The sequence below is a fragment of the Onychostoma macrolepis genome, chromosome 03, assembly GCF_012432095.1.
Source record: "Onychostoma macrolepis isolate SWU-2019 chromosome 03, ASM1243209v1, whole genome shotgun sequence".
In the NCBI taxonomy this organism is placed as follows: Eukaryota; Metazoa; Chordata; class Actinopteri; order Cypriniformes; family Cyprinidae; genus Onychostoma; species Onychostoma macrolepis.
In genome coordinates, this window is record NC_081157.1 from 49098974 (window position 1) to 49118233 (window position 19260).

A 19260-nucleotide genomic window follows, 5' to 3' on the forward strand; every position below is an offset into this window, starting at 1 on the left:
TCTATAGGGCAACTTATTGTCTACTTTATTTTTTTTAAATTTACAAAAAGATTATAATGTCCACATGGGATATTTACTGTATCTTCAATGACATTGTTACAAACACAAAGTATGCAGGACTATTAGCATTAAAATTGCCAACAGAGTCAAAGTTAGACATCTGCTTAAGTGCTGAAAAAAACTTTAGTTTGAATCATTTTAGAATAACTAAATTATTAATCTTTTATTAAACAAAAGCAATAGAAGATCAGTTTTGTAACACTAATGTAATTTGCTCACTATATCAGTCACAGTATGTGCACAACAAACAGTTTTCTACTGAAGACTATTTTACTTTGGTAAAAACGGAATCGTGAAACAAAACAAAAGCAAACAAATCTGATGTCTCAATAAACTGGTTGAACTTGATCTGCATAAATGACTCATTAATGACCATTGTCAAGATTATATTATTGTAACCTCAGTACATCTGTGTAAGATTCATGCATGCTTGAAGGTGTGTTTGAGGAATCGTCTTATTATATAAGACTCTTCTTACACTGACGTGCTATTGTGGCTGTGCCATCATTCTTGTGCTTTTCCAATCTGCCTCTTCACAACGTCAAAGGTACTACATTTTCAAAATACATTATTCTAATGTCAAAAAATTAATTTGTGTATTTATGCAGTGCAGTTGTGTTAATGAATTTATGAATAATTTTATTCACAGCTGTCCTCAAGGTATCCAAAGTGAGACTTCCAGGTAAGTGTTAAAAGCTTAGCAGTACATTGCTTTCAATATTGTTATGCTGTTTTTTAAACAAATGTATACAGTTTGTTTTTTACTTACATGATATTGATAATCATAATGTTGGGTTTTGACTTTAAAACATTTTTACTCCCTTAATTAATAAAACTAAAGTGCACTGACCAGCTGAGCTGATAATGATACCATCAAACTTTTTGATTGAGCAAAAGATTTTAAACCATGGCGCTCTAGAATGCTTTGCTCTTCGTTCATACCACTCTCTAACTGAATCATCTGGGGCTGGATTCACAAAAATCCTCTTAAGAAAGAATTTAAGAAATTTCTTAAGATCAGTTCCAACAAGTGTGTAAGAATGTTCCTAAGTGTAATTCTTGAAAAATCCTCACTAAGTTCTCAAATATTTTCATAAAGGGGAGGTTTAATGCTATTTCATGCATTCTGACTGCACTGTTAAAGTGTTGGATTCTCATGTTAAACAAGACCAAAGTTTAAAAAAACAAATTGGATGTATGACAGAGTATTTCTGTGCCAAATACACTCAGGGTTCGGATAGTTTCAGAAAGTTTTTTTTGAGTATGGCCCTGTATGACGTCATGAAAGTCAATGGAACTCGCTTTATTAAACTTGTATTAAAGCAGTGAATGATCTTTCCAGATATGACGCTGATCGACAGAAAAGGTTTATATTTAGAGTACATTGCAATCACTCTAAAATAGATGAAGACAACTCACAGACATGCATTAGGATCTGTACTTCTTTGCGAGCCTATTTAGCCACTCATTTCGCACAGTTTGCCGCACCTGAATGATGCGTTTGCTACACAAATATTCAGAAGGCGGTACCCGCTTTGAAACTGCAACATTAATTAGTTTAATTGCAGATGAGTGGCAATTCAACTATATCCAATGAACAATGAGGCTAGAATTTGCTGCCCGTCTTGACTGGTGGACTAGCATATAGAGCAGTGGTTTTCAAACTTTTTTCAGAGCGACCCTGTTTTTTTATTTTTAAATTGTCGCGACCCATATATATATATATATATATATATATGTACATTAGGGGTGTCAATGTTAACGCGTTAACACATGCGATTAATCAAAAAATTAATATAAAAAAAATATATATTAATAAATAAAATAAAAAAACGTGTTAATATTTTTTTAACGCAGATTAATCATTTGATAAGGTTTGACCTCAACTTCTTCCCATCATCGCAGCACGGAAGGTTATCTATCATTGTGTGATGAGGGAACAGCGAACCAGTGTTGCCAGGGCAGTGGCACAAGTGGGCTGTTTTGAAAATACAGTCGCGGGAAAAATTACATTGCCGTGGGTTGCTGTTTTTTGGGTTACCTTTTTTTTTTTTATGTACCGCGGTCGCCCAATGTGTATATAGACAAATAGAAATTAAAATAGATCCTTTTACTAATGTGTATTATACTTGGAATGTATCCTTGGCAACTTAAGAACGGAGAGGCGGTTGTATCACAAACAACGTGAGTTTCAGCAGAGCATACATGTTAAGGCTTTTACACAGCAGAAATAAACTTGACAACAGCCACTATAGATTATATAAGATAATAAACACACGATTAAGATAGATATGGTCTATATGTGATTTTCTTGAGAATGTGTACATCTATGCTAATTTGTGCAGCAATATAAAAGGCTATACATAGCCTATTTTAACAACAGTAAATTACCAAATTCCACATGTGATCACAAAAGGAAGTTATTATAAACACTCGATGGTGGTTTGAAGTGAGTTCTGAGTAAAAGTGTACTATTAATCTCATAAATTGTCTTATGTAGCATGATGCTAATGTTAGCTCTAATGCAGCTGCAGAACAGGTCTTCTTTATAATGCATGTTGGCATAATACTTCACGTAAGGTCGCAAGAAATGTTTTGTTGTATTTATTTATAAATACTTTTGATAATAGTTGGGTAAATGTATACTGGGATTGAAGCCATGTGGCTTGGTAAATGTTTTATTACCAGTTTAACCTCTTAACTGTCACCCCCCATTTTTGAACATATACATGAAAGTGCACTATCCGAACTTAAACTCTTATAATTCATGAATGCTTTGGAATACAGACATAAGGTTGGACTCTTTTTTAAGAAGACAATCAGCAGATTACTGCAAAAGTGGAATTATTTTTAAAATATGAAAATATCAAAAAGTTATAGAAGTTTAAATTTACTGTAAAGAAAATACAAAATATAATTTTTTTATATATTTTATATAAAATAAATATTTTACATAACAGGTTTTACTCTAAAATTGCCATAAAATTAAAGCCTTATGTCTCAATAAGTTATGTTCCAAATTTGAAGTTGATATGAGAAAAATTGAGGTTCCTGTGAGATTTTATTTAGGGCGTCATACCACAAACAGCCACCGGGTGCCATTCAACTTCATTGAATTTTTTTAAATGCATTTTTCTGTCACAAATGTCTAAATTTCTCTGTCAATATTACTCCGATCACGAAAAGACCACCAAATGTGGAATACTGAGAGTCAGACCTTTCCGGCAATATGTATTTTGTCAAGATTATAAAAAGTTTTGATTCTAAAAGACCGTAATATATTGTGTAATATGACACTTGACACCACCCACTAAGGGGGAGGAGACCGCCAAACGATTTTAAAGTACAATTTCCATGGTAAAGCAATGTCCGATTTCAAAATGGTTTTCACAGGATGAATTTTGAGGTTTTAAGCTTTCAAATGATATATAATTTATGATGATTACTCAAATATTTGATAGGGAAAAAAGACAACGAAAAAAAGAGCGCCAAGCGTCCCACAGGTGGGACGGTGACTGATAATGGCTGAATAAAAACAAAAGAATAATGATAAAAGAATAATAAGGATTATGTCTCATACCTGCAGAAGTGTGAAAGGTTCTGTTTCCTTAAACTAGTTTGTCATGCATTTCTTTTTCAACACATTTACAGGTAAATCCTAGTATTTTAAATGTCCATGACTGTGATTAATGCGACAAAAAATTGTAATCAATTGACAGCACTAATATATATATATATATATATATATAAGGAAGGAAGGAAGGAAGGAAGGAAAGACAACTGCACTACAGACCGGTCTCGAGTCCCACCGTAGAGCTCCGGAAGGATGCTCTGTCCCAAAATCAAATCACTGTCCGTGCTTCTGAAATTAGTGAGGGTTCTTGCCTTCTATTCTGACATATCATGTTTTGTCCAGTCCATAGTTTTGATAATCACAATGTCATTGCAATTTGGAGAAAATATGCGGATGTCACTTCTGAACGTTTGTTGCAAGTACGACACATTGGTCCTCTTAGCAGCATGAAAAACAAAACTTTTATTCAAATTCTTAATGGAGAGTAGGCTATATACAGCAAAGAAAGCGTGCAAAGTGTGCTTCCTTAAAAAGTTGTCACTCATTTCAGTTTATAGCGATATCTAATTCCGCTATAATCAATCTGTCAACACAGCACAATTAATCTCTTATTTACATCACCAACACTTTGTTCGTTATAATTAGAAGATTCACGTCGCAAGCTTCTAGAAGTCTGAACAAGAACACTCGCGTTCTGAGCGGTGAGTGGATTCTGACTCACTAAAGCTCCTCTGATTGGCCATTGCGTTATAGAAATCAACAGATATGTCTCTGATTTGCTACAATGTACAACGCTGCAAAAACAGAGCGCAAACACAAATACACATTTGTAAGGCTCCACCCGTTAGCCCAAACAACGGAATCCAGCGGCCTGGTTGAAGGTCTAATGCATGTTCGGTCTTTTACTTGCGCTTTTGAATTTATCAGGATTTAGTTTCAATTTTAGTCTAACTCCGTGCTTGATCTGACTCCAATTTCAAGTGATCATTAAACTTCGACAATATTTATAATTAAACTGATCACAGATATTGATTGTAAATTAACTTAGATATTTGATTATTCCGAAAATCCCATACTTTCAATTATTCGTTCATTAGGGACTAGGTATCGCATAGGAATTACACTTCGGCCGATATTTTAGTGAATCCACGACACAAACTCGTCAGTTCTGAACTTACTCAGAGGGTGCAGAGCGGTTATAATATCTTTAAGTGAGCTGCGCCTGCATACTCATAACAAAGAGTGTACTTTTTCCTATAACCACGAGAGCTACACCGTGTTAAGCCAGCGACAGTCAGAAATCCAAAGTCTCCTTCATGGTGCTCCCCATGGCTCCTCCATTAGTGCTTTGGTGTGATCTGTCCTGAACGCAGATTTGCGGAAATACCCCTACCATTAATCTACTTGAAAAAAATGATTTCAGAAGAGATCAGAATAAGTCAAATATAACAATTTATTATTGGTCAGGTAAAACTGTATCACGCCAATTATATAACAAATTCAAAAATATCAAATCATCTCAATACAGAACATCAAATTCTCAAAGATTAATCTAGGAGTAAATGATGCATACCAGACCTTAGAAAATACATAGTATGGAGTGTAGAGACACACCACACTATGGGCTCATTCTGGCTACAGAACCGCCCCGACTGATTTGCAACTTACCCTTAAATACTACCAGAACAAAAGGCCCATAAACATTTATTCTCTGCCCCAAAACAGATTAGATCTGTGTATGGGGGATGAGAAGCCTTTCTAGGAGCTGTTTTCTGTAGAGCAATGTTTATCAGGTTTTGAAAGGAGACCGCCCACAACAGAAGCACAGAGTTAACTTAAGTTTCCAATATTTTCCCTTAATATAATTGACTGCTGTGAAATTGAGACCATTTTACCCATCGCCCTGAGACCTTTAAAATGATACCAAACATGAAAGGGAAAAACAACAGGTTCACAAGATGCATGATATGTGGTATTTGCATATTCTTAATGAACTTTGAGTGAACCCTTTTGGGGAGAAAGAGGGAGATGCAGAGATGGCAGGGTGAAGAAGGGGGTCGTAAATGATCAAAGAAGATAAGTTAGGTTAGGGTGGTGTTGTCTGTTCTCTTTGGAGATCTTTTGTTGTCTTTGGAGATCTCTTCTCCAGGTTAGTTTCATGGCTTTATTGCATGGTATCTGTGAGTTCCTGAGTTAATTTCATAAAGGAGATAATTTCACTCCCTACAGTCCATCCCTTGGTGCCTTGGGGCAAACGTTGAGTGGTACCTAAGGGACCATAATCAGATGATTTCCGCATGATGTTCATTATAATCTTTGCAGAGCGGGCAGCACTAGTTGTTGCATACAGGAGCAGAGTGGTCACCTGAAATGACAACATTAAGACAGGCTGAGGAAAGCACTGCAAAATACACATCAATGACACGCCCAGTCCCTTGAGCGTAAGCATTCAGTATTGCTGCAGTCTTTTGGTCAGGTGTGTTTCCACCTGCACTGGCTGTGATGGTAATCAGTTTGTAGGATTACTTCCTGTATCAGGTCCGTTGAGTTGATCAAGCAAGTTGAAAGTGTCCTATTCTGGGGAAACATCTGTGTCCAGTGCCGTCCTCCCCAGGATGTTTATCTGACCCACTGAGAAGCCTTCAGTCACCTTCAGGTAGAAGGTGTGATTTGCCGGATTTGTCAGATCTCCATAGGTGAAGGAATCATTTCACTGACGATACTCCAATACATGCAAGACATCTAAGCAACTTCTGAATGACCGTGCAATAACCAAACACTGATGACTTTGGTGATGTTTGTGGGATGAAAAGAGGGTTATAAGATAAACAAAAATACACAAAATAACAATCATGTCAATAGTGCGAGTGGTAAATAAGGTCTCCATTTTTCAGAGTCAAATATTTAGTGGATGGGTCTCATTCGGTTGCCAGATTGTTTACTACCACTAAATAATGTAATTTGGATTTAGGTTCTTGGTCTGGGTGAATAAAAGGTAAGTAGCAAAATCAATATAACCAGTATATTTACCAGTGGTATGCATAATTAAAATATGTCACATAATTAAACATAAAAATATACAATTTCATAATTACCATCATAAAATTGTCTATATTGTTTTAATTACAGACCTAAGGTTTTAACTAGGTCAATCAGAGAATGTGATTAACAGAAAGATTTAAAATCTGTAGTTCAACTTTTTCAATCATTCTCTGTGCATTTGATGTGCAGACTAAGTCACACTTGATAATGTAAGTTTGAGTGTTCATATCAGGTCTCATTTATTTGGATAAATTTGCATTGCCATTAGACATATGCTGCAAACTAGTGGGCCCCCTAGTTCACAACAATGCCAATGATTGGACATGATAAATATTTTGTCCTAAGAGACCAGCTGTATTGCTGAATAGGTCTCATCTTAGAATTTATAAACAGAATTTGAATCAATTTATGTGTGACTGTAGCCATGCAAGTCCTATGCACATTACAGTGTTTACATACAGTAAGTTCATAAGACCATAACATTTGCACAAGACTTTAAAATTGCAAAAATGTTTGCCATAATTGAAATGAAATTATAAAAAAAATAATTTCCTTTGACCTATATGTATGAAGTCAATAATGCTTGATAGGTTTGAATGCTGTGAGTAGTTTAGACCTGGATGTCCTTATGTTCAATACCTAGTAAGCATATTGTGCAGTTGCAATAATGAAAGTGTGTTCTGTATGTTTGTGTGTAGGAGATGGGTGATGTCTGGCCTACCATAATCTGTGTTGTATAATTTTTGTTCCGGCACTACACCGGGAGGTCATGTAACTACTTGTGTATTGCTATGAGGTGTGGATGACCCCTTGAAGTATCTACACCCCCGTCTCCTTGTTGTGTGCGTGCAAGTTGTTGTAGGTGGGACCAGGCACCCTTGTGGAGTTTGTCCCTCAGAGATGGCAGCAGTCAGTCTGAAAGGGAAACAGACAGAGAGAAAGACAGCCTAATATTGTGCCTTTCCACAATTTGCTTGAAGACTGGTGGATCTTAACTTTCCTGTAATGGCCACAGCCGTACAGTTAATGCAGATGGTTGTGATCCAAGATTGCATATCATCAGGAGCAAATTTGTTTTAGTTTACAAAGGCATATATCATTATCATGATCATGTTTTGCAAACAAAAGTCCAAAATAAATAGTGTTAATGGTCAGATCTGGAAGCTAGTGTTTTAGCACCGTCTAAGCATGTTGCACCTTAAGCGGCTGCTACAGCTGAGTTTACACAGTCTGCTGTGTTACAGGCACCATGACACCCAGATCTGCTGGGAAATTTAACTTCTAAATGCTACTGTTTACATTAGTCAGATCTGTTTTCAGGGCATTAGCTTGCCAGTTTTGGTGCAGCAATGTTAGCTTAGCAATTAATATTTTCTTATTCTCTTCATAAATTTGACCATTTCCATCTCTGCAGTCTGTGAAGACTTGTGAATTTCTGCCTGATTTTAACATTACACACAACTTTAATCACATGTCCAGTAAAAATGAGTTCTCTGATCAGATTCCATATGCGCTGTCCTTCCCAGAGAGGAATGGTTTAGTTTGCTAACACTTGCACCGCTGTGTTTGTGGTTTTGTTGCAAGGGAAAAGACAAAACTTATACCTTCCCATGTTACTGGGTTGCAAATCAATGAAATCAAATTTAAAACATCTTATGGCCTTGGATGGATTTGGCCTATTCAAGATATTGCAATCAGATTAGCAAATTCTAGACATGTTATTTTTTCTCCTTGAAAATTTTTACACAAATGGAAGATAAAGAAGCTCTTTCTCATTAGTTTGATCATTATTCCTTTCATTTTCCTTTCTAACAATTCTTGCTTCTCATCACCTTCTGTGTTTCTCTTCCCAATCTTCCAACACTAACAGTGCTCCCAACTTCTTTCTTCGTACACATTCCCTCTTTCTGCATTCTGATCATTCCTCTTATTCTTCTACAACTTTCTTTCTTCCTCTAAATTAATGTTGAATCAACATGAGATTAAGGCCATTCTTCGCCATTGTAATATAATATATTATAAGGTTGTTATAATATGAATTATATTACATTAAAAATAGTATAAATTAAAATATGTTTATTACTGGTCTCTGGAGGGCTTTCTGAGCAACTTGTTTAGAATGATTGGTTATCATCTCACTGATCTTTTTGAAGATTTGTCTCTGTGGCCACAGCAGTCCTGACATGTGCATCATGTGCACAGCAGCAGGCCAAACTGGAAGCCAGTTGTGGATTGTGCTGCTGTAAACATTCAATGAACTGCAAGCACATACTGAGGGCACAGGCCAAATCATTGCTCAATCTGAAGATTTTTGTGACTACAATCATGGGATTGGACACAATTTTCTTATGTTTATGAGCTAAGACGTCACTAAGTTGATTCTCTTGAGAATCTATTTGAGTGTGAGAAGGTTTGGGGTTTGGGCAAACCCAGAGCAAATGCAAATGCAAAGTACACATGTTGCTTTAAATTTATGGCCTCTTCGTGTTTGTCTGTCTGCTTAAAGACAAAGACTAAGAATCAAACAAATGTGTAGTGATTTTTGTCAAATCTAAAATAAAACCAAGCTATTGGCTGTATTTGTTAAGACTGAGCTTTGACCAGTGTTGTTGAGCCAAATATTGTGATCTCAGATATTTTCAATATATTTAATTTGATTAATTTGACTGTTTGACTAATTCTCCCACAGGAAAAGTAGTGCATGTCTTCTGAATGGGTTTAACCCTCAGGCCTGGCTACAAGCCTCATCAAAATTGTCATTATGTGCATTACATTAGATTTTGAATTTCTAATGTCTCTTCATTTTACAGTGACTGAGACTTCTGCATGGAAGCAGCAGTTCTCTCGGACTGAGACATATTGTTTGCCAGATTAGAGTTTCTTTTAAAGTTCTCTAATTTTTAATTTCATTGCTCTGTCTTGCCCAACTTCACTTTCACATACAAAAGGTTCCAGTGATAAATTAATTATCTTTTTAGTTCATCTAATCACAATTTCTCTTAAATTCTTTGCACATAAATGTTTGCTTTTCAAATGTGGCAAAATTGTAAGGCCAATAGACAATAGTGACAGGAAATTATTCATCTCAGAATTTAGGTTGCAATTTACAGCCCTCTGTTGAGCACCAGAATACAATTTGGATGATGTTATTCCAATTTTAATTTTGGTTCAAGAGACTTCGTTCCTCATCTACTCTTCTGCTATCATGTCCCTGTCAGTTCATGTGGTTTTGTCTAATTCTTATAAGCCCCACTGGATTTCTACGGTCTCCGGTCTAATGATGAGTATTCCGACTCATTCTACAAATGTGTCTATATGGGGTGCGTTTAAACTTTCCCTCGATAATTCTAAAAAGGTAAATAAGAAATGACTTACCGCAGCAGCTGGAGAAAAGCAAGGAGAAGCTCAAACCTCTTTCCGGAGCTTTTTTGAACATTGCGCTGAAAAGACCCTCGCTGACATGAAACGGGAGATCACGGAAGGGACAGTCACCAACTGTAAGGCTCCACCCGCTAGCCCAAACAACGGAATCCAGCGGCCTGGTCAAAGGTTGAACGCGTATTCGGTCTTTTACTTGCGCTTCTGAATTTATCAGGATTTAGTTTCAATTTTAGTCTAGCTCCGTGCTTGATCTGACTCCAATTTCAAGTGATCATTAAACTGATCACAGATATCGATTGTATATTAACTTAGATATTTGATTATTCCGAAAATCCCATACTTTCAATTATTCGTTCATTCGGGACTAGGTATCGCATAGGAATTACACTTCGGCCGATTTTTTAGTGAATCCACGACACAAACTCGTCAGTTCTGAACTTACTCAGAGGGTGCAAAGTGATTATAATACCTTTAAGTGATCTGCGCCTGGATGCTCATTACAAAGAGTGTATTTTTCCTATAACCACGAGAGCTACACCGTGTTAAGCCAGCGACAGTCAGAAATCCAAAGTCTCCTTCATGGTGCTCCCCATGGTTCATCCATTAGTGCTTTGGTGTGATCTGTCCTGAACGCAGATTTGCGGAAATACCTCTACCATTAATCTACTGGAAAAAATGATTTCAGAAGAGATCAGAATAAATCAAATATAACAATTTATTATTAGTCAGGTAAACGTATCTTTCCAATTACATAATAAAACAATAAGAAGCCAATTCAAAAATAAGAAAATACATAACAGTTGTTCAAAGATGAATCTAAGAACAAAATGTTTACCTGGCTTCAAGAAGAAGATACATAGTATGGAACATATTAAATACCCTCCACACTACGGGCTGATCTGGCTACAAATCGCCCCGACTGATTTGCAACTTACCCTTAAATACTACCAGAACAAAAGGCCCATAAAAATTTATTCTCTGCCCCAAAACAGATTAGATCTGTGTATGGGGGATAAGAAAGCCTCAGTAGGAGCTGTTCTCATGCCCCAAATTGTCACACCTGTAGAGCAATGTTTATCAGGTTTTGAAAGGAGACCGCCCCCACAACAGAGGTACAGAATTCACTTAAGTTTCCAATATTTCCCATAATATAAGTGACTGCTGTGAAATTGAGACCAGTTTACCCATCGCACTGAGACCTTTAAAATGATACCAAACATGAAAGGGTTAAGATAATTAATTCTTAAGATACAGTAAATATTTATGTAAGAGTAGCAACTTGAGTTCTTTCAGTGACCAGTACCATGAGCCCAGGGGGGAAGGATGGGTGAGTGGACCAAATGGTCTTTCTCTCAGATCTTCTTGTCTGATTAGAGAGTTTATTGTCTTGCGGCATGACATTTGCATTGTAAGGGTTCCTGGGTTTTGGCTTCACGAGGAGTTATTTTCATAAAGGAAATAATTTAACTCCCTACACATTTGATTCTAACCTGAGGCGGTTGCCGGTTACTTTCGTTTTGTTGTTTATGTTATTTAGTTGCTTCTTTCCTGAGTCTTGAACTTGGTTACATATGTTTTCCTTAAATCATCCTGGCGATCCATTTTTTAAAAGACCCAGGGTTTGAAAACCACTGATATAGAGGATGCTACGGCTATGGAGGCCCCTCCTCAAGGCCCGAGGCCCGAGGCAATCGCCTGCTCTGCCTATAGCTAATGCCGGACCTGAGGTTAAATAAACACAGATAAGCACAAACCGCATTATTACATTCAGAAATAATACCAGTGAATAAAGATAAATGTTTTAATGTACAAACAATAAACACAATAGCTAGCCTATAGGCTATGTTGAAGGGTTTTCAGAACAAGACAAGAATGAAACATATAAGTTGCTGAACAAGCCAAAATTAATTAATTTAAAGCGAAACTGAAAACAAATGCCGTTGTTCTCATGCAGACTACCTCTCTCATTCAGCACAAATCCAAATGTTTCCATATTCGGAATCTATTTGATTGCTAAACTATTATGTATTATGTAAACCAGACTATGTAGGTTACTTAACGCGCTTTCCACGCAAAAAAAAATAAATAAATATTAGTGGTGGGCATAGATTAATTTTTTAAATCTAGATTAATCTAGATTAATCTTGGAATTAATCTAGATTAATCTAGATTAAAATGGCTCATTTGAATTCTGCCAAGTAGATCAGAATAAGTTCACTACTAGTAGTAAACAACTAGCAGTCATCAAGAATTTAATATTGATAATAACATTGAAGACATTGTATGATTATTCCTTAAAGATAAGGTTTTAATAGTTTTAATAGTAGTAGCCTATTACGTTCTGCACAATGTCTTCAAGTGAAACCGAACTTTTATTTTGACGGGTTGCCGTGAATACCTTTACGTTTCTGTGTGTATATGATATGAGGATAGTTTTTCTCAAATGAAACGCTCGAATGCTCATGAAGTGACTCTCAGAGCAGTTCTGGAGATGTTGTTCATGTATTTATGTCCTCATTTAGTGAGACGGCAGACCGCAAGCGTCACGCTTCTGCATGAGTAAACAAACCCGCGCGTCTGCGCCATACATTAACACAGAGACACGCAGAAGTCATATTTAAATAGACGTTTTGCGGCTTAATATTTACAAATAGGAGTGGGAGTGAGCTTACTTGTGTGTGCGCTTACGTTTGTGTGTGTGTGTGTGCGAACCGGGGCGGAACTCCGCTGTGAGCGCGATACAGATCGCGCGACCATGTAACGTAGAGACAGAAATGACTTGCCGATTTTCATTGGGAAGCTTCTTAAAAATAAATTTTCCCTGAAGCAAACCCGGCGGCTTCATAGCTGCATCCATGTTAGCACGCATACACACAGGTTCGAAGACTCGTTCTCGCCCCCTACAGTGTAATTCGGCTAGGTATACATCCGCGCTGAAATATCAGGTGAAAATCATCATAGCTTGCGTACTAGTATAGACCCAGCTCCCAACCGAACTTTGAGAATAGATTAACGGCGATATTTTTTTTATCGCCCGATAAGAGTCTCACGTTAACGCAGCACGTTAACGCCGATAACGGCCCACCACTAATAAATATATATATATATTAGGCTTTCCTGTAGCTCAAATAGTAGAGCATGGCGCTAGCAACGCCAAGATCATGGGTTCGATTCCCAGGGAAAGCAAGAGCTGATCAAATGTAAAAACTGTAACTTGAATGCAATGTAAGTCGCTTTGGATAAAAGCGTCTGCTAAATGCATAAATGTAAATATATATGATACTAAAAATGCGTTAGAACACGTTCATCTCGAAGACGAGTTTGTTCAGAATCAGCTACATATAGCAGGTCGGCTGACTCGATTTCCTTCTCATACATTCCCGTAGCTTCAGTGTATTTCTCCGTTGAAGCTGAGCGTCCATTGACTTCAGTGGGGCTGCTTTGAACAGTTTTTTTCAGTGCCTCGAAACTAGATGGTCATTGGATAAATGCTGTGATTATGTCCCGCCCACGGACGCTCAGCGTCTCTGGAGGTGAATGGAGGAGTGGGCGTGCCTGGACGCTGGGCTTCTGCGTGATGATTGGAGGGTCTGTATCTCCTTTTGATTGACAGCGATTGTGTACAATAAAAAGCCGCTGACTCTGAAGCTATTCGAGCTCAGTCCCATCGCGGCTTTGCACTTGGTTCTTATCAATCATTATATATATTTTTTTATTTATTTATAATATTATGTTTTAATATATATGCTGCTAACTCGGAAATTTCAAGATATGCGAGCAAAAAATGCTCCTGACACTTAGGCAATACGACATGAGCAAGAGTGCTGTTTTTGTTTTGTTTCTGTGTTTGACCCAAATCCGCGTTGATTTGAGCGAAACACTGATTCACTGAGCCACTCATAAAAACAGTCATTTGATTCATTCCTGAAGGATTCAGCCGTTTTGAAAGAATCATTTGAATGACTCAGTGATTCAATAACGAACTTCTGCCACCTGCTGGCCGTTTTTAAGTTTCCTGTCTAAAAGTAGGCATATTACATTATTTTACAACATATTTCTATATTCAGAATTTAGTATTTAAAACATTAATCTCATAACATTATTTATGCAATTATAAATACGGTCTAAATGAATAAATGCCACATCTAAATGTCACTTCATGCAGCTTCTGTGCAGTGCTGAGATGAGTTTTGTTTAGATCATTTCATGGATAACAATAGCCAGTCATTCATTCACATTAATTAAGTATTCAGAGAATAATATTGTCTGTTTTCACTTACATCTATTTATTTATTAAATTTTGATTCATTTTGTAGAATTGAATTATAAATTAAGCTGGTATAGTATCGTAAGACATTTTTATGGTATCATGACAACCCTATTATACACCACATTCCTTGTTTCAGTTTAACCTAATTCCCACATTTCCTCCGTCGAGTTTAATATCTTTTTTTTTAGATTGTTTGTTCATTCATTCATTCATAAAGCAGGCTAGGCTAGCATCACTGGAAAAGACGCCTAGTTGGTACCAAAGGGTCACAGAGCATTTTCTTGAAAAGGAACGTAGGGCAGGATTTACGTGTAAATAAATGGACAATTTTTATGATGTAGGCCGAAAATGAGCTTCCCCTCTTTGAAAGACTATATATATATATAAATCCAGTGTAGCTGTTTGGTGGACTATATATTATCCTGATAATGAACAGGCTGCAATGTTTTCAATGCTGTATGTGTGTGCATGAGGCGCCTGTGTTCAACAACAACAACAAAAAATACTCCATTTTTGGTCATACAGATCATTCGAAACTGCAGTGTGTTTAATTTAATTTCTGCCATCTCGGTTTCCTTTCCGTGAACTTGTTTATAGAGTGCCGCGCCACACAAAAATGAACCAATCTCAGAAGCAAATGGGCCACTAGTCACTATGTCTTTTTCTTTTTTTTTATCTGTTAATTATTTAAGTCAAATATATTTCTCACATTCATTCCTTTTATATAGACTATGATTTAATAAAAACAGATTTTGTTATATTTAGTTAAACTAAATTTCTGTTGCTTATCTGCGCTCGTCTGCAGCATTCTTTCTTTTCTCTCTCAGTTAGCTTAGTGTTAGTGGCACCAGTCCAGGTGTTTCTTCAGTTACTCGTGCTATTTCGCCATGTTGAGGGTTCGGTGTAGTACATATATTGCACTTGACTTTTCTCTGATGAACTGAAAATAACGGGAGTATGTCTATCTCACAAATGTAGAATCCGTCTCTGCAGTCACCTCAATTTCAATTTCAATTTATTTATAAAGCACCACTAAACACAACTACCATTGACCAGTGTGCTGTACAAAGTAAGTAACCACAAACAGAATTAAAACAAAGACAAGGTCACAAATAAAACTGCAAGACACAGGGCAGAGCAAATTCAAATCACGAATAATAAGCCAGATCAAATAAAAACGTTTTTAACCTGGATTTAAAAATGGGTAGTGTAGGGGCGGTTCTGATTTCTGTAGGAAGACTATTCCAAAGTCTCGGAGCAGCTACGGCGAATGCTCGATAACCCTTAGACTTGAGTCTGGTTCTAGGAATCACTACACTGTAAAAAATCCAACTTGCAAATTGTTAACTCAATTTAGAATTGTAAGTCAAGTGGACACATTTTTGAACACAGTGTTGAGTTAACTTATAAAAACTATTTAAATGCATGTTGATTACTACTTTGTCCATTGAATATAAACAATTAAGTTGAGAAAACGTAATGTTTTGATTTATAATTTCGACCGTTTAACTTCCTGTCGTTGCGCATGCGCTGTCTGTCTTGGCACGGGGTTTCCCTCTTCAATCACGCTGACAAGGGACTCGGGAGTGGATTTCGTCTGTTAAGACTAGAGGTAAGTTTTCTTTTAACGTTATTTTTGAAAGTAAGATAAATACACCTAAATTATGAAGGGCAATGTTATGTTCCTAAAAGACGAGTGTAAGGTTGTGTGATTAACCGTAATATAATTTTGATTTTGTCTTCAAACGATTATAAAAACAATATAATCGCCATTATAATATAAACGTATATAAACGTTATTGTTCCACATTCTGTTCATTTGCTTTAAAGTGGTTATACTAACGTTAACTGTTTTGTGTTGAAATTTGTTCAAATGAGCCAGTACATCATGATTTTATTTTCCAAATCGTATTTTTTTTTCGTATCCTTAATCACCATGGTAAACCTAGTGTTTAACTTGGGACTATTTTAGACCAGTACGATCACCAACGCTGCGGAGTAGCCCAGTACATGTGTGACTCGTCATAGACATAAACGGAGAGAAGTAGCTCCGACTACAATGTTCTTCCGCAAGACGCGTGCAGTACTGGTTATTAGAGCGCCAAAAACTTTAATGTCCAAATCAGTCAAATCATGTAACGGGACTGCAGCAGTAATTTAATATACGTTTTGTTGTCTGTCAATAATGGTAATGAAACAGCTGATTTCTTATTGTAGATATTATTTCAATTTTTAACGATGCATGTGTGTGTGTCTCACATACACACATGAAACATTTACATTAAGGTCTCATTTGTTAACATTAATGTATGAACTAACAATGAGCAATTTTTTTACAGTAATTATTAATCTTTTTTTATAGTATTTTTTTTACATTATTTATTAATCAAAGTTAATAAAACATTGTCCGTGTTAGTTCACAGTGTATTAACTTATGTTAACAAATACAACTTTTGAATTTAATAATGTATTAGTAAATGTTGAAATTAACACCAACTAAGATTAATAAATGTCGTAGAAGTAGTGTTCCTTCTTAGTTAATTACATTTAATGTTAATTTTGTAGAAATGTAACATTGCACATCATCTCTAACTATTTCTTTTTTCTCTCTTCTTTTTTTATAGGTTTGGAATGCAGTGTAAGCTTTGCAAATTTGCACACAATAGCAGAGAGGTCCTTTTGAAGCACTACAGGTTTCACCATTATCAAGGACGATCCTGGCAGCAACCTTGCTTGTATACTGACTGCATCTGCACTTTCAAAACTGTAGGTGCGTTAAAATCACATTTGACAAGAGCACACAAACAGACTGCTGCAGTTAAAGAGCACTTTAATTTTTCTTGTGAGTTATGTGATTTTAAAGATGTTTGTCACTTGAGTTGTTTTGTTTTTTGTTTTTTTTACATTGTGTAGACTCTATTCTTACTGTTAGCTATATTTTCTTTAAAGGTATCTGCTGAGTTCTACCGGATTACTCAAACAAACCTGAAGAGTACCTTTTTCTCATCTTTGGATGAATACGCATCACCGATGATCAAGCTGTACAGAGCCCGTGGTGGAGCATATGGAGAGGAAATGAAAACACTCCTAGACCAACTTGATAATCAAGTAAGTGTTTATCAATAGATCTCTGGTTAAAGTGACCTAATATGATTTGTGGGATTTTACCCTTCTTTTTTTAGTGTAATGTACGTATTTGTGCATGCAATCGATCTGCAAAGTTAGATGATCTGTCCAAATGAAAGCAGCTGCCTGAAACACTTGATTTGTAGTTCCTAGTGTAATTTCAGACCTCTGATGTCCTTGTTCATAAAAAGGCTACCGCTCTCAAAGGCCTCCCAGTGTTTATGAGGGAAAAGTCGGGAAACTTTCTGAGGACTTGCCTTGTAAGATGCGTGTTATCAGCACATATACTCATACCTGAGATCCTTCCCCAGATCCTGTCTGGAGATAACTATTTTGTCTGTTATCCAAAACGCATCAACTAACTGTTTTATCAGGCAAGAGGCAGGGGAAAGAGTAGAAATCAGGAGACAAAGTGATGGTAAAAAAAATTGTTTATTTAATAATCGGTAACACTTTACAAGGAGGATTCATTTGTTAACATTTAGTTAAGGTATAAACCAACATGAACTAACCATAAGCCACACATTTGCTACTGCATTTTTAAATGTTAGTTAATAAAAATACAACTGTTCTTTGTTAATAATGAAAAATGTTCAAAGATTAATGAATGCTGTAGAAGTGCAGTTCAATTATTATTTCATGTTAATTAATGTAGTTAACGAATGAAACCTTAATGTAAAGTTTTACCGAATAATCTTAGTTGGATTTTTCTCAGTGATCAGTCTGATTTCATCTGGTAGCACAAATTCATCAAGTGTTATACCAAAGCAAACACAATGGAAAATTACTGCTTCACAATACTGTGACATTGAAAACCTTGATATTGAGACATTTCATCTGATCTTCAACCTGTGAAAACAATACAGCACACAATCACAAGATTAAAAAAGTGTAGCAATAGTAAAGAATAAATAAAATTAATATAATACACAAGAGTACACAAGAATATGAATACAGCAGATTTAAACTAAGAGAAATTAAGTTTACTCACCCTGTTTTGATGCTGCTTTTTACTCCAGGACACAGAGCCAGAAGAAGATTACACAAAGGGGATGAAGATGGGGATCTTAAGCATCGTCAAAGACAATGTATTCACCATCCATTCCAGCCCAAATGTAAGGTGTCTGTCTGTTGTTCTAGAGGAGCTAGTTGTGCCTTCCCACTGCTGTTGCTCTCCTCTTTGGCTTGATTTATTGCCTGAACATGAACTATCCCAAAGAGCTGAAATACACTTTTGAAACCATTCAAAAGGTGTTTATTGGCCTTGACCCCCAGTGCTCACCAAGGGTCCAGTCATTCAAAAACAAAGTGCTAATGTCTAAGTAGCTACAGTCAATAAGCAAGGCAAGCACTCATTTGTTCTTAGTTACAGTAACAATTGTTCCTTAACAGTACAACATACAAGAAAGCTTTGAGTTTTAATGTGAGGTCAAATGTTGTTTTAACAGGTGGCTACTTGATTGCTTTAACACGTTTGTTGCATGGATGTAAGACAAATTTTAAAAATACCATGCAAGGTCTTGTTTATTGCTGCAGTATTTAATTATTGTTACTCTAGCACTTTAAGTATAATCTTATTACTCCAGCACTTTAAAATAAATCATGTTGTACAATGCCAGCACTTTAAAAGCATTACAAGATTAGTGGATAGGGTTTTTTCTTTTTTTGCAACATATGGTGATTATTTGAGTATACTTCACATTTGAAATTTCTGTACCTTATGCTGAAGTATCAATAAAGATTTTCTTCAATGTTGACAAAGTCTTGCATTGTATTTACAGTAATCCCTGCATTTGGATTCTTATAA

At 36.2% G+C, this 19260-nt stretch overlaps 1 long non-coding RNA gene across 2 annotated transcripts; it reads left to right on the forward strand.

Moving 5' to 3' along the window:
- Window positions 1-465: 465 nt before the first annotated feature.
- Window positions 466-19224, forward strand: LOC131537128 (uncharacterized). Of its 2 annotated transcripts, XR_009270171.1 has the most exons (6): window positions 466-607; window positions 710-742; window positions 15904-15939; window positions 16952-17097; window positions 17277-17435; window positions 18473-19224. It is a non-coding gene; the product is annotated as an uncharacterized LOC131537128 (long non-coding RNA). The 2 variants fall into 2 exon arrangements; XR_009270170.1 differs by lacking the exons at window positions 466-607; window positions 710-742 and having other exon boundaries at window positions 10696-15939.
- Window positions 19225-19260: the final 36 nt, after the last annotated feature.